Source organism: Poecilia reticulata, chromosome 7, assembly GCF_904066995.2.
Source record: "Poecilia reticulata chromosome 7, P_reticulata-male-v2, whole genome shotgun sequence".
NCBI classification, from domain to species: Eukaryota; Metazoa; Chordata; class Actinopteri; order Cyprinodontiformes; family Poeciliidae; genus Poecilia; species Poecilia reticulata.
Window position 1 is genome coordinate 30,663,693 of NC_088836.1, and position 14,483 is coordinate 30,678,175.

Genomic DNA, 14,483 nt, shown 5'->3' on the forward strand with positions numbered 1-14,483 from the left:
GTCAGGCAGAAAGAGAGTCATAAAACAGGAAGAGCTGGTTTCCTGAAGAAAGGGGAAGTTTCTATCTTGCATCAGTCTAAAAATAATTCAGACCATTCCTTATTTTAAAACATTAAAGGTTTTTAAAGAATAAAATCTAAACATTTTGAGAGATTGGATAAAACCCAGAGTAAAATACTTAAATTAAAGACTTATCATTATGCCAATAATTAATATTGGTTTAACCAGTGGTTGATGTTGGTTTGATTATAAGAATATTTACACTTACTCTTACACTTGTGGAACTACTTAAAGGTAAAACAAGTAACTGTAACTTGGTATCAGATAATTAGAATAATGGGTTATTCTTGGTTTCTTGTCAGAAGTGTCTGTAATAACTCACATTATGATTATAATAAGAGTAACTAATAAGTTATGGTTATTACAACATTATAAATGAATGTTAAATCAAAGAAACTAAAAGGTTATAAATGTGATTTTGACATTGAACTTGAAAAGGTGTAAAATGTTGTAACTGTAATTAAAGGTCACTGATGTGTTGGAGGTAGATGGTAGGTGAAAGGTCAGGGGAAAGGAGGAACTGATAGGAGAGCGGAGGTGACTAAGGCCTTATTGCTAAACTTCAACTTTTCTAAGAAAAGAGAACAGACATCAGGACATAACGTCTCCAAGGTGATGGATATGAGATCATCTGTCCAAGCAGTCAGCCAATGAGACAGGCACAGCAACAAAGCTAGCCAATGTAAACGCACCAAAAGGGTGGATAAACCCTTTATAAGGTGGGTGCAAAAGAGGAATCGTTGGTTGGATCCTTCAGGCAGCTTCGAGCCAAGATGGAGATGGACAAAGAACTATGCAGCTGAAGAAGAGCCGTTCCAGACAAATGGAACAGGAGAAAGTTTCTCCATCAAACTCCATTTCTCCTCTCAGCCAGAGTGAATGTGTTGGTTTCGTGTCTTGAGAAGAGAAACAAGACACCTGATCCAGAGTGATTGACACCTGATCTACCAATCAGGTGTCAGTGCAGAGAGGCTGCAGCCAATCAGCTTCTACCTTCAGCTTGTAAGTGTGTTTGAGACCAGAAAGCAGAAGGAGGGATATCAGATTACAGGAAGACTATGGTTCTGAGATTAAAAAGTGTAAGTGTACTCACAACATGTTTTTGATAAAAACAGCTGACTGAGTCACTAAAACTCAGATCTCTAACATTTTATTTCTTCACAGTTTCAGAAAATAAACTGGTATCAATACTGCTAAAGAAATTAGACGTGTTTTTTTTTTCCTGTTTCCTCAGTGCACTGTAATGTCAGCAGGAGATAGACCAGGGGTGGGCAACTCCAGGCCTCGAGGGCCGGTCTCCTGCAACTTTTAGATGTGTCTCAACTTCAACACACCTGAGTCAAATAATGAGGTTGATAGCAGGACTCTGGAGAACTTGACTGCACTTAGGAGTTGATTCAGCTGTTGGATTCAAGTGTGTTGGACCAGGGAGACGTCTAAGAGTTGAAGGTAGTGATGGGTAGATGAGGCATCATGTATCGTTTCGACATATAGCAAAACTGTCGATTCTGTATTGATACTGTCTCACTCAATACTGACACCTGCTGGACATTAAAAATTCCTACAGGCAACGTAGTGATTTGATGACCTAGTCTAAACAATAAGATTTAAGTCTTCGTATTTTATTGAATATTATATATTGTATTATGTCATATCTTCAGTTAAATTTAAAATATATTTGATATACAGTCAATAAAAAATGTGAACATGTACCATAAAGTGAAAATTTAAGTGAATGTGTTTGGAATGAGGATGCATGGACTGTTTTTTTCCCACACATTTTTATTAAAGAAAAAGTTTTTACAACATTTTGAAATTAAGCCTTTTTGACAAAACTTCTCCTGCTGTAGAAAAAAATGAAGTAAACATTACATTTACAGCGAACCCTTGTTTTTCTTAGTGGTTGCGTTCCGAAAATAGCCCGTGACAGACGAAATCCGTGAAGAAGTTACCTTTATTTTTTACAGTTATTACACAGCATAAATAAATACTCTACATTGAAACCAAAGAACAAAACCTGTTTTCAGGTCAGTGGATGTGCGTGTGCATCAATCGGGCCTTATTGTGATCCGGAGTCATGTCATTAAAGTGTCTCCTCCAACCTGCCTTGTGAGATTCACAGCTGTATCTACGGCAGAGCTATGGATCTCGTCAAGCCTCCGGTCGGGTTTTGCTGCCTCTGGCCACCAGCTGGCATTCAAAGTTTCAGTTTCCATCTGCTGAATGGCCAATCTGTATTACCCAGATAGGACATGATGTTAAATCAACATTGAAAAATAGTTAGAATCGTTGATTTTTGGTTGAAGTCGACAAATAACGGTGGATCAACTATAAAACACACTCTTAAAAAAAATAGTTGAACCAACTTAATTGAATTGCTTCCGTAGGTAACAAGCAATTCAATTAAGTTTATCCAACTGAATTTATTAAATTTATCCAACTTAATTTATTAAGTTTAATTAATTCAATATATTATAATCATCCAACTCAATTTGTTAATTTATTTTTAACATTTATTAAGTATGTTTAAGATAACAGATTTAAGTCAGTCTTACTCAAATCATTTAGTTTACTTCAGAAATGGTAAATAAACTTACATAGCACTTTTCCAGTCATTTTGACCACTGAAAACACTTCACACTAGAGTCACATTCACACAATTATTTAAAGCACAGGTCAGTTGGGGTTAGGTGCCCAGGGGTCACATTGACATGTGGCAGGAGGGAGCTGGAATTGAACCGTCAACCTTCCGCTCACAATACACCTGCTCTACCCACAGAGCCACAGTGGCTTACCAGGGAACCTGTCCCTGGTTAGCTTGAGTCATGGTGTGAAATGAGGGAACTTTATTTCACGTAAAGTCAAAGTGAATCCAGTGTGTTTCAGCACTGGTCCTCCAAGCCCTGCAAGTTTTAGGCATTTCGCTAATTCAGCACACATGATTTTAATTGATGTCTGATTAACGGGGTTTTGCTGAAATGAAAACACACAGGTCAGTTTGCCTTGAGGACAAGGTTTGGGGAAGAACTTGTGATCTAAATGTTCAATCAATGGAAGCTGTTTTTCACACTGCTCTACACACACCCCTTTCCCCCCACCACTCACCCCTCACCTTGGCTCATCTACCCCTCAATCTCCTCCCCTTTGCTGCCTTGGCAAAGGTTGCCAAGGCAGCCAGTATCAAAGGGCCCGGTACCGAATACTCCCGAAGTACCCCCCACAGGGCCTCCCAAGGGACACGGTCGAACGCCTTCTCCAAGTCCACAAAACACATGTAGACTGGTTGGGTGAACTCCCAGAACCCTCCAGGACCCTGCTGAGGGTGTAGAGCTGGTCCAGTGTTCCACGACCAGGACGAAAACCACACTGCTCTTCCTGAATCCGAGGTTCGACTATCCGACGGACCCTCCTCTCCAGGACCCCTGAAAAGATCTTACCAGGGAGGCTTAAGAGTGTCACCCCCCTGTAATTGGAGCACACCCTCCGGTCCCCCTTTTTAAACAGGGGGACCACCACCCCAATCTGCCAATCCAGGGGAACTGCCCCCGATGTCCATGCGATATTGCAGAGTTGTGTGAACCAACACTACCCTGCAACATCCAGAGCCTTAAGGAACTCCGGGCGGATCTCATCCACCCCCGGGGCCCTGCCACCGAGGAGCTTTTTGACCACCTTGGCGACCTCGTCCCCAGAGACTGGAGAGCCCAACCCAGAGTTCCCAGGCTCAGCTTCCTCAACAGAAGGCATGTTGGTGGGATTGAGGAGGTCTTTGAAGTATTCTGCCCACTGACCCACAACGTCCTGAGTTGAGGTCAGCAGCGCACCATCCCCACTATAAACAGTGTTGGTGCTGCACTGCTTCCCCCTCATGAGACGCCGGATGGTGGACCAGAATCGCCTCAAAGCCGTACGGAAGTCTGTCTCCATGGCCTCCCTAAACTCCTCCCACGCCCGAGTTTTTGCTTCAGCGACCACCCGAGCCGCATGCCGCTTTGCCCGCCGGTACCCATCAGCTGCTTCTGGAGTCCCACGGGCCAAAAAGGCCCGATAGGACTCCTTCTTCTGCCTGACAGCATCCCTCACCGAAGGTGTCCACCAATGGGTTCGAGGGTTGCCGTCGCGACAGGCATCAACAACCTTGCGGCCGCAGCTCCGATAAGCCGCCTCGGCAATGGTGGTACGGAACATGGTCCACTCAGACTCAATGTTCCCCACCTCCCCTGGAACGTGTTCGAAGTTCTGCCAGAGATGAGAGTTGAAGCTCCGTCTCACAGGGGACTCCGCCAGACGTTCCCAGCAGACCCTCACTACACGTTTGGGCCTGCCAGGTCTGACCGGCTTCCTCCCCCACCACCGGAGCCAACTCGCCACCAGGTAGTGGTCAGTGGACAGCTCTGCACCTCTATTTCCCCCGAGTGTCCAAGACATACGGCCGCAAATCCGATGAGACGATGACAAAGTCAATCATCGAACTGCAGCCTAGGGTGTCCCGGTGCCAAGTGCACATATGGACACCCATATGCTTGAACATGGTGTTCGTGATGGACAATCCGTGACGAGTACAGAAGTCCAACAACAGAACACCGCTTGGGTTCAGATCGGGGGGGCCGTTCCTCCCAACCACGCCTCTCCAGGTTTCACTGTCATTGCCCACGTGAGCGTTGAAGTCCCCCAGTAGAACAAGGGAGTCCCCAGGAGGGGCACTCTCCAGTACCCCCTCTAAGGACTCCAAGAAGGGTGGGTAATCCGAACTGCTGTTTGGCCTGTAAGCACAAACAACAGTCAGAACCTGTCCTCCCACCCGTAGGCGGAGGGAGGCTACCCTCTCGTTCACCGGGGTAAACCCCAACGTACAGGCGCCCAAATGGGGGGCAACAAGTATGCCCACTCCAGCCCAGCGTCTCTCACCGTGGGCAACTCCAGAGTGGAAGTACGTCCAGCCCCTCTCAAGGAGACTGGTTCCAGAACCAGAGCCATGTGTCGAGGTGAGGCCGACTATTTCTAGCCGGAACCTTTCAGCCTCGCACACTAGCTCCAGTTCCTTCCCCACTAGAGAGGTGATGTTGCACGTCCCAAGAGCTTCTGCAGCTGAGGATCAGGCCGCCAGGGTTCCCTCCCTCGGCTGCCACCCATAGCACAATGCACCCAACCCCTTTGGCCCCTCCGACAGGTGGTGAGCCCATCGGAAGGGGGACCCACATCTCCTCTTCGGGCTGAGCCTGGCCGGGCTCCGTGGGTAAAAGCCCGGCCACCAGGCACTAGCCATCGTGCCCCACCTCCAGGCCTTGCTCCAGAGTGGGGCCCCGGTGACCCGCATCCGGGCGAGGGAAAACAAAGTCCAAAGTTTGTGTTCATCATAAGGGATCTTCGGGCTGCGCTTTGTCTGGTTCCTCACCTAGGACCTGTCTGCCTTGGGTGACCCTACCAGGCGCATAAAGCCCCAGACAGCATAGCTCCTAGGATCATTGGGACACTCAAACCCCTCCACCACGATAAGGTGGCAGCCCAAGGAGAGGCCTGACTAATTCAGTGCAGAATAAACACAAATCTGCATGCAGATCCACAGTCAAATGAGTTTGAATCAACATTGATTCCTAACTGATTCAATGTAGAATAAACACAAATCTGCATGCCGATCCACAGAATCAACAGAAATGTGTGCAGATCCACGTTCAGATGGTTGAATCAACATTGATTCCTGACTGATTCAATGTAGAATCAACAGAAAAATGCATGCAGATCCACAGTCAAATGAGTGTTGAATCAACATTGATTTAATGTAAAATCAACAGAAATATGTGTGCAGAACCACATTCAGATGAAGGTCGAATCAATGTTGATTCCTAACTGATTCAATGCAATATCAACACAAATATGCATGTAAATTGACATACAGATGATGGTTGAATCAACATTGATATAAAGTTAGTTATGGTTGAAACCCTAACATTGATTCAACATTCAAGTCACCGACCACTTTCAATGTTGTTTCAATGTCAGCGTTCAACGTTGATTCAATGTTTCTGGCTGACATTGATTCAATGTTGTTTCAATCATTCTGTGCTATCTGGGTTAAATACCGTAACGTTATTGGCACTCAGGTAGCGAAGAAGCGCGGAGACTGTTTTTAACAATAATACGGTCAATCAGGACGCAGAACACTGTGGAAAAAAACTGCACCAAAAAATCTGCGAAGCAGCGATACCGTGAAAAGTGAACCACGTTATAGCGAGGGATCACTGTATATGAAATAATTTATAAAAAGAAACTGAGTAATTTGTAAAATGGCTGTTTATCTGAGTTTATCTAGGTCAGTGGTTCTGGGTTTGATCGAACCCCAGGGGTTCGATGAGTCGGTCTCAGGGGTTCGGCGGAGCCTCTGCCGCGAAGGTAAAGACACACTTGTGTAAAGTCGTGATGACGCCCCGCTTTGCCATCACTTAATGCAGAGGATCACGTTGCATTGCTTAGCCAATCAGAGGATCACGTTACATTGCTTAGCCAATCAGAGGATCACGTTACATTGCTTAGCCAATCAGAGGATCACGTTACATTGCTTAGCCAATCAGAGGATCAGGTTACATTGCTTAGCCAATCAGAGCTGTGGAGGAGCCCTGATTGAAGGAGCTCCACTCTCAGCATGGATTTGAACTTGTGTCTTTATTTACTTCAGCAAAGCTCACAGTTTTTACCAAATTCTATAGCTTTTGGTGTACTTCTAAATCTGCTCCTTAGTCGCATCTTTTCGGGGTTGCTACTGCCTCTAGTGGTGTAGGGGTGGTAACACAACTAATATAATTACATTATTAAATCAGAATACCGCAAAGTCTTTATTATTTATTATTAGTTTTTCATTCTCTTAAGAATGTAGAGCTAATTAAATGATCTAAACAAGATCTTAAAGTGGTTCCAGTTTCTCTCGATGGCCAACCTGTTGAAACTGTGGCACATTTTAAATACCTGGACAATCAGCTCAACTTTGCTGAAAACACTGACTATATTTTGAAGAACTGATCTCAGAGACTCTACCTTTTAAGAAGACTTGGTGATCGTGGGGTGACCCAACTAGACTCTAGTTGGGGTTGGGGTGACACCCCTATGTCTTGAATTTAGGGAAAAAAAATCATATTTTATTTATCACTTTAGAAGGGTTCAGTGAATGCGCATATGTAACTGGTGGGTTTGGTACCTCAAAAAAGGTTGAGAACCACTGATCTAGGTGTATCTGGGACTTCTTTCTCATGCCTGGTCTCATAATGCCTCAGCATTGAAAAGGTGGATTTTTTTAAACAGACAGTTTAGTCAAACGTTATGCGACACTTAACCTGCAGAACATGATACGAAAGTAAACTAAGAGTCAATTTCAGCTGAATTTGGATTCAGATAGATCAAGTGGAAACTGACAAGAACTGGATGAAACAACAAAAATGAAAACAAATTAATTTTCCAATATAAGATCAAAATGGTCCAACGCTGCAGAAACCTTTCCTTTGAAGCTGCTCCATAGTTGTCACTTTAAAGCAGTGGTCCCCAAACTTTTTCCTGTGAGGGCCACATAACTTTTCCCTTCTCTGGTGGGGGGCCGGAGTCAGTTTGTAACAGAAAAAATGTTACACGGTTATCACCTGCGCTGCCGGAAATTGTTGACGGGGGAGGGGGGACGGGGTGCACGTTACTCCATTGATTTTTACCCAAAAACTGTTAGTGAAATGGTCACTGGGACTGACTAGTATATATTCCATTGAGGGAAAGTAACTTTAACATTTGAATTCCTCATATGTTAACATAAAGGCTCGTTTTGAAGTATAAGCTGCTACTTACAGCCTGGAATGCGGCGTTCATAACAAACACGTGTGTTCATCTGCTCTACCACTAGCAAACAACCCTACTGATTAAATAACATAAAAGTCAAGCAGTTTCCTAAAAGTCCAACAGATGGCAGCCAGTTTACAGGACACACTTCCTGGTAAGAGCCCCCTGGTGGTTGAAGAAAACTGCGGGCCGTAGTTTGGGGACCACTGCTTTAAAAGATCAAGAAATTGTTTGGCAAATGCTTTTCACAGATTTGCTTCCTTAAAAACACAGTTTGACGCGATTCAGTTCCTGTATCGGTCACGTGACTTACTGAAACCAATAAGCGCACCGACACGGGTTTTGGTCTATGGGCTTGACGCATGCGCCGACGCATCGGTGTTGCCGGACCTATCACTAGTTGCAGGACACCGACCCTCGAGGTCCAGGATTCTCCACCCCTGATTCAGTCCCATTTGACCTGTTTTAAGACGACTTCAGTACTAAGCGATGAGTTACTGTTTCAATCAGAACAGATGTAATGGCAGGCAGAGCTTTATTATGGAAAGTTGTACAATATCAATTCAGTATGAAGAAAAACTTGATTTATTAATAAGTTATTTCAAGTATTTATAGTTGGGTAGTTGAAATTGAATCTTATTTTTCATTTGTTTTGTTTGGGTTTTGGATTGATACTAGTATGGATGTTTGGTTCTGGGGATTCTTTAAAGATTAATCTTTAAAGTTTATGAATTTTCTCTGTGAAGAAGTTGACACATTGGCTGCAGGCCGTGTTTGATTAGAGTTCAGGTGGTTCAGACACTGGAGGGCTTGTGAACCTGTCAGCTGATGCAAATTAAGCTCCAACATTGTTGATGTTTCTGTTTGTGATTTCCACTAAGAAAGTGTCCTTTACATGTTTTAGTGTAAAGTGACAGCTTTGCAAACTTTCTTTATAGATTTCATAATAAAAGTGAAGTTAAGTTTTACGTCACTTAGACAAAGATTTCTTGTGGATTTAACTACTTGTGCATATCCCCATGGAGAGTTGTTCCTACCAGACACAACCTTCACTTTAATGGACTCAATAACATCTGAAACTTTTACGTGGACGTTTTCTACCATCGCATCTGCCTGGTTACAGCATAAAGGCAGGTGAGAGAAGTATAACTGATTCAAAGTTTCTGTTAAAGAACGCTTTGTGACTGTTTTTACTGAATGAGTCAATGGAGATTGTACTTTCAAAGATAAAAGTGAAATGGCCAGACAGGGCGACATCAGTTACAGAGTCATATTCACATCCTGACTGATTATCAGGTCCAGTGTTTGTCCTCGATTGTGTTGCTTGTCTAACATCCTGAATTAGACCAAATTTATCATGAATATCACTCAGCTTTTTTGTCCCTCTGTCTTCAGGCTCGTCAACATGGATGCTGAAATCTCCCACAATTGTTAAACATCCATAATCGATGCATAGAAGAGATAAAAACTCACTGAAGTTATTGAAGAAATTTCCTTAATTCCCAGATATTCCAAAGAGTGAAATTTCCCCATAAATATTTCATGACTCATGAAGTATCGTAGCAACCCGTCCTCCCATTTTAGGTTTTCTATTCTCACATAAGAAATTGTAATTATAACGAGCTGATTCAATTAGTACAGGTGGTTCATTTTTGTCATCCAACTGTTTTTCTGATTGAAACATATCAATATTATGTTCAGTGATGAAGTCATTAATAATACTCCTTTTGCTGATAGTGATTTTATTAGCTAAGTCTGTTTACATGACTTATTGGTAGACAGTTCATGAATTTAGATGACAAAACCCTGAAATTATTTAAATAATGAAAGAAAACTTTGGAATTTCTCTGAAATTGAGAGAATTTCACATAAATGTATCTTAAATTAAGTTGTTTATATTGAAGAAAACCAGAAAAACAAAGATTTACTTGTCTGTGGTAAATAAAATAATTAGAAAGAAAAACAGCATCAGTTCTAAGTTTATGGTCATTTCAGTTTCTGCTTAAGATCAGAATAAATAAAACAGAAGCAACAACTTTAATTTGATTTACAGAAGAACAACCTGAGTGTATCAATACAAATATTAAATCAAAAATTATTAAAGACCAGATAAGTTTAGACTTACAAGTGGAGAAAACCAGCAGAACAAAAGACGCTCTGAAGGAAATGTTTTGGAAATATAGATGAGAAAACTCACAATTTATTTTAATAATGGAGAGAAACTTTGCAAATTGCTCTGACATTTATTTTTCTGATCAAAATATAAGGTATTTAAAAGCAAATATAATCAGTTCTGACTTTATGGTCGTTTCACTTTCTTCTTTGGATCACAATAAACAAACAGTAGCAAGATTAGTTCACTACAATCTGAACTGATTTAAACAAGAATATTCAAATATGTGGATACAAATATGAAAGGAAACAAAATTAGATAAGAGAAAAGTTTAGATTTAAATGTGGAGAAATATTTATGTGTCATAAAAGGATGAAAGAAAACATCAGCAGTGATTTCCTTTATGGCTCCTGGAAATATGAAAAAACAAAAAACATTTTAACTAAAAAAACAAAGAACAGAACATCAGAACCATGAACCTGATCAACAATAAGAGAGAAAATCTATTTGGGTTTACAGAACTCTGCAGAGGATCCTGTACCAACCCAAACTCCAGCCAGCAGCGGTTCAGTGAATCTGGTCTGGACTCTGTGGATCAGAGTCATGGTTTCAGAGACGCTGTAGAAGGACAGAATACCTGCTGTGTGATCCAGGTACACTCCGACTCTGGAGGAAACTGGACCTGAGACGGAGGTCCAGATGTTGTTGTGACCAAATTTAGAACTGGAACAATCTAATGCCCAAGATTTGTCATTGTATCCAAATATACATTCATTCCCATTTCCTGCTCTGCTGATGTTCTTGTATGCAGCTGCTATATAAACATTCGGCCCGCTCCACTCCACCTCCCAGTAACGACGTCCAGTCAGACTCTCTTTACTCAGAACCTGAAGCCATTTAATGAATCTGTCTGGATGAGTAGAATAAGACTGATGTTGATTCATCCATGTCACCTTCCTGTTCCCCTCTGATAGAACCAGCCGTGTGTTTGCTGTGTTTGGATCCAGAGTGATTTCACATGAATATCTTAAGAATCCAGATCTGCTCTTTGGTTCGGGTTCTGACAGTAGAACATCCACCTCAGTGACCATCAGTGAGATGTTTGTCCATGAGTCTCTCAGGACGTCCTGTAGTTTGTCTCTGAGCTCTGACACAGCTGCTGTCACGTCCTCAAAGTGTCTCAGAGGACGGATGTTGATGCTGGATGAGTGTGTCGACTCCCTGAGTGCTGGCAGTGAGGGGTAGTTGAGGAGAAACTGGTTGTGATCCTCTGTGTGTGAGAGCTGCTCCAGCTCAGCGTCTTTCCTCTTCAGCTCACTGATCTCCTGCTCCAGCTTCTCCTGAACATCTTTGACTCGACTCACTTCAGTTTCCTGCTGGGATCTGATCTGCTGCTTCACCTCAGAGCTTCTTTTCTGGAGGAGACGGATCAGCTGGGTGAAGATCTTCTCACTGTCCTCCACTGTTTTATCAGCAGAGTGATTGATGGCCTCCACTTCCTGTTGAAGCAGCTTCACATCTTTCTCCTGGTCCTGTTTCCTCGTCTCTCCTCCAGCTCTCTCTGCCTCTCAGTCCTTTCTGCTGCAGCTGACACTGTGTCATGGCCTTTATGTTCATCCATTAAACAGATAATACAGATACACTTCTGATCAGTGCAGCAGAACATCTTCATCACCTCATCATGATGAGAGCAGATGTTCTCCTGGAGGTTCTTGGACGGCTCCACCAGCTTGTGTTTCTTAAATGTAACTGAATCATAATGAGGCTGAAGGTGTTTCTCACAATAAGAGGCCAGACAGACTAAGCACTACTTGATGGCTTTCAGTTTTCTTCCAGTGCAGACATCACAGGCCACATCTTCAGGTCCAGCATAGCGGTGATCAGCAGGAGCAGCTTGGAGTCCAGTCTTCTTCAGCTGCTCCACTAAAGCTGCTAGGATGGTGTTTTTCTCCAGGTCAGGCCTCTGTGTGAAGGTTTTCCTGCACTGAGGACAGTGGTAGCTTTTCCTCTTCTCACCTCCATCCCAGAAGTTTTTAATACAGTTCATACAGTAGCTGTGTCCACAGGGAATAGTGACCGGATCCTTCAGTAGATCCAGACAGATGGGGCAGGAGAAAGTTTCTCTGTCCAGCTGATTCTGCTCCATATCTTGCTTTAGTCAGACTGACTGTGTGAGTTTCACTTCCTGAAAACATAAACAGGTTTATGCTCTTATCTTCATCTGTCAGTGCAGAGAGGTTACAGCCAATCAGCTGTCATCTTCAGCACATTCTTGACCCACCCAGCAGCAAGGTGTCTTCCAGAGCAGGTAGAACAGGAATATCTGAGTCTGGGACACGATGTACCAAATTAATTTTAGAAGAAGGGACTCTACTTCCAAACTACACGAAAAAAGACTATATTAGTAAACAATGCAGCAAAGGTAAAGTTGTAACCTTTTAAGAAAGTAAGCAAATAATACAAGAACAAGACAATGCCACCTAATGTATTTTAGAAAGTTCTGGTCTGTCCTGAGGAAAGTTAAAACGTCAGTTTCATATAATGATGTGTAAACTTACACTGAAAAAGAACAAAAAGTATTTTAGACCGGTTTCTATAGTAATTATCTCTGTACACTTGAAATAAGACAAAATTAACTTGCAAGTAACTTTTCAGCAAGATATAGGAGCTTGTTTAAATAAATAATTCCTTAATAATTAATAATAAAAATTTGAAGTCCCACTAGCAAATTATTTCACAAAAAAAGTTGGAAAGAGGCTCTTGTGGTACCAAATCCAGGCCACTGGGAAATGTCCCGGTTCTCCCAATGGATATTCATATTCAAAAACCTAAGATGGTTTTTGAATATGATGTTTTAGCTTCTCAGCAGATGCAGCATTTACTTCGTAAATATATGTTGAAACTCGAATGTGCTGTGGTGGTGCAGAGGTTAAGCACAACCCGCATATGGAGGCCTTAGTCCTCGATGTGATCGTCACAGGTTTGATTCCTGGCTTCGCAACCTTTGCCGCATGTCTTCCCCTCTCTCATTACCCACTTTCCTGTCAATTAACTATCAAATAAAGGCCACTAGAGACAATAAAGCATAAAATATATATGTTGAAATGTGTCTTAACTCTAAATAAAAAGGCAGAGATTCAACCATTTATTTTTAGTAACCAAGGAAAATGATGAGCAGTTTCTCACTTCACAATAAAGGACTGCTATTGATTATACAAACATGGCAAAAAAAAAATTTCTGTTTTTGACAATGTTTGATTTTTAAAAAATGTTTTCCAAAGAAAATCTTAATTGTCAAATCAGTCAGTCAACTATTCTGACTGAATGGAGTTTTCTGTGTGTTTATTTTAGGTTTCTGTGTAGTGAATCTAGACAGACATTTTTAATAAATTACTTGTTTGGATGAAAAAACCAGTCGGTGGATTTATAGGACAGTTGTTGGTTCTCACAATTTCTTTAACTACATTTTTGCATGGACACCCCTGCAGTGGCCACCCAGTTTCAACAAGCTCTGCATTTTTGGCACTTTATTTTTTAAGATCCTTCTCTCAAAGAGATTATCCTGAAGAGGTTTTAGACACTTTGAAACCTTCTTTACTCAGCTAAAAAATATTGATAATTCAGAAACTGTTCTTTCTACTGCATGTTGTTGCTAAAATGACTTTATAGTTACCTTCAAAAACCACATCTCATGCACTTTTACATCAACAGGCTGTTTTGAAATCAGCATTGTCTACACAAAATCCCGTGGAAGTTTTTTTTTTTTTTACTTATTATGAATGATCTAAAACCATTGTGGTCACAGTTCAGCTTTATGCAAAGTTCTTGGTAAAATTTCCCCTCCTCTGTCAGTAATACATTCTTTATGTGCTTAATTACAGATAAATGATTCAATTACCTTCAGTAGTTATCCCTTAGATGCGTTAAACCGTTTGACAGCCTTTATTAACAAACTAAGGTTGTCTTCTTCACTGCCAGAGTTTCAGATCCAACCATAAACATCTGTTTTCTCAGGTCTGTCCTGCTTTAATTGTCTCTGTTCAGTTAATTGCTTCCCTGGGGATGATCAATATTTCTTAGCTGTTTCTTTTATTGGCTTAATGGATAAATCAGGCTAACTCTGTTTACTCTCCATGTTTAATTTTATTTAGTTCTCACGCTTTAAAGTCGGCTGCTTGTGCACAAACTGCTCAGGTTTCGCCAAACGACCGAGAGTAAAGCTGTAGCTGTGAAGTGAAAGAGTTTAGCTGCAGAAACAGGAATGTGGTTTGTTTCCTGTTCACATCAACACTGTGCAGATTTAATGGAGCTGAGCATAAATTCTTCTCGCAGCGTTGTGAAGACAAACAGGACAGTAAATCATTCCCATCTGGGAAGAGAGACAAACGGGTCAATAAGGGCCATCAGTGAAGAGCCTGAGCAGATGCTGCCAGGCGTCAGAACATTTAAAATCTTTGTCCCGACTTTAACAACAAAATGTTTCATAGGCAGGCAACAA

At 41.9% G+C, this 14,483-nt stretch overlaps 1 pseudogene; it reads right to left on the reverse strand.

Annotated features, from left to right (window-relative positions):
• Positions 1 to 9,651: 9,651 nt before the first annotated feature.
• LOC145552302 (tripartite motif-containing protein 16-like) lies at positions 9,652 to 12,623 on the reverse strand (annotated as a pseudogene).
• Between the last annotated feature and the right edge of the window lie 1,860 nt (positions 12,624 to 14,483).